A 2,144-nucleotide genomic window follows, 5' to 3' on the forward strand; every position below is an offset into this window, starting at 1 on the left:
TGTATCAATAGAAGCAAATAATGTGTTTTATGGTAGATTATTTAGACATAGCCACTATAATTTCCCTCCCTGTATTCACTTCTTTGGGCCACGTGACTTCCCTTGGCTAGTGCGACAATAGCACTTGTGATGGAAACAGAGATGTGAACGTTTGTGCGTTGAGAATTACGTTTGTGCTGCTGGTAATGCTTCCACTACCATAGCAATAAGCTTAGGCTAGCCTGCTGAAAAATGAGGGATTAGGTTAACAAAGCCTCCAGATATCCCTGATAGCCAAGCCATCTGAGGCATCAGCTAAGACCCAAATATGAGTAAGCCCAACTAAGAACAGCTGAACTCTACCCAGACCAAAGAGACCACTCAGCTAAAATTGCTGATCTTCGCTTGATCCCGGGAGGTGGAGATTGCAGTAAGCCAAGACCATACCCCTACACTTCAGCCTGGGTGATAGAGCAAGACTCTATCTCAAAAAAAAAAAAAAAGAAAAGAAAAAGAAAAAAAAGAAAAGAAAAAAGAAAATAGCTGATCTACAGAATTGTATGCTAAATAAAACAGTTGTTGGTGGAGGCCGCAGTAGTTTGGGGTGTTTGTTAAGGAGCAATGAATGGCTGATACATAAGTTGGTACCAGAAGTGTTATGCTCTCTTAGTGAAAACCCAAAATATGTGGCATTGGCTTTGAGACTGTGGGTAAAGGCTGGAAATGTCAAAAAGAAGCTGCTAGTCAAGCTGAAAGAAATGACAAGCAAATGATCAATGGAAACTATGAAGCAGTGAGAAAACTGCTAGATAGAAACAGGAAAAATGCTGACCCATGTTAGGCAGCAGCTCAACAATTGGCAATAGTATCCCCTGCACTAACATGAAAGATGGAAAAAGCACCTAAAAAAATTTCAGATATAGTGAAGGGGTTTCATTCAAGGCAGAATAGGGAAAACATCAATTATCAAGTTGTGCATAACAAGAAACAGAAAACAGGGAATTAGCTAAATTGTGCTAATTGTGTAAAGCACAATTTAGAGGAAACACAGAGGAGCCAGGACTGGAGAGTGAAAATAGCCCTTCATCTTTTAAAAGGTTTTCAAGAAAGAAATAATGCCCTGAAGTTAAAGATAAAATCAAAGTGTGGCTTTTGTTAAGATTTCAGGAAGATTGTAGTGACATCAGCAAGATGGCAGCCTAGGAGATTCCAGCCTTTGTCCCCCTACATAAAACAATAATTAGATATCCATGAACAAAAAAAAATGCTCTGAGAGTGTGGTGGCTCACACCTGTAATCCCAGCACTTTGGGAGGCTGAGGCAGGTGGGTCATCAGGTCAGGAGATCAAGGCCAGCCTGGCCAACATGGTGAAACCCTGTCTTTACAAAAAAAATACAAAAAATACAAAAATTAGCTGGGCATGGTGGCGGGCACCTGTAATCCTAGTTACTCAGGAGGCTGAGGCAGAAGAATCACTTGAACCCGGAAGGCAGAGGTTGCAGTGAACCAAGATCCTGCCATTGCACTCCAGCCTGGGGGACAGAGCGAGACTCCATCTTAAAAAAAAAAAAAAGAAAGAAAGAAATAATCAAGAAGTTGCAGGGACGCAGTGAAGAAAAAAAAAAGAAAAAGAAACTAAATTGTACAGAAAGGGTAGGAAGAACAGTTTCATGTTGTTTGCATTATTCCATCTCCTAGGCTGGCACAGCTCAGTGCTGAGAGAGAAATCACCAGTCCATAAGTTCCCCTCATAGGGAAAAAGAGCAGAGTAGGCCATCAGCTTCCTGAAACTCTGGGTGCACTGCCTGAATCTGCTTTATTTTCACCCCACCCAGATCACTGAAGAGATTGGCATAGCTGAGACATCTGGAGATGGCTAGGAAAATAGAAGGGCAGGCCGGGCGCAGTGGCTCATGCTTGTAATCCCAGCACTTTGGGAGCCCGAAGAGGGCAGATCACGAGGTCAGGAGTTAGAGACCAGCCTGACCAACACAGTGAAACCCCATCTCTACTAAAAATACAAAAATTAGTTGGGCATGGTGGCGTGTGTCTATAATCCCAGCTACTGGGAGGCTGAGGCAAGAGAGTCACTTGAACCCAGGAGACGGAGGTTGCAGTGAGCCGAGATTGCGCCACTGCGCTCCAGCCTGGCAACAGAGCTAGA

This window comes from Trachypithecus francoisi, unplaced genomic scaffold (genome assembly GCF_009764315.1).
Source record: "Trachypithecus francoisi isolate TF-2019V2 unplaced genomic scaffold, Tfra_2.0 Lachesis_group9, whole genome shotgun sequence".
NCBI classification, from domain to species: Eukaryota; Metazoa; Chordata; class Mammalia; order Primates; family Cercopithecidae; genus Trachypithecus; species Trachypithecus francoisi.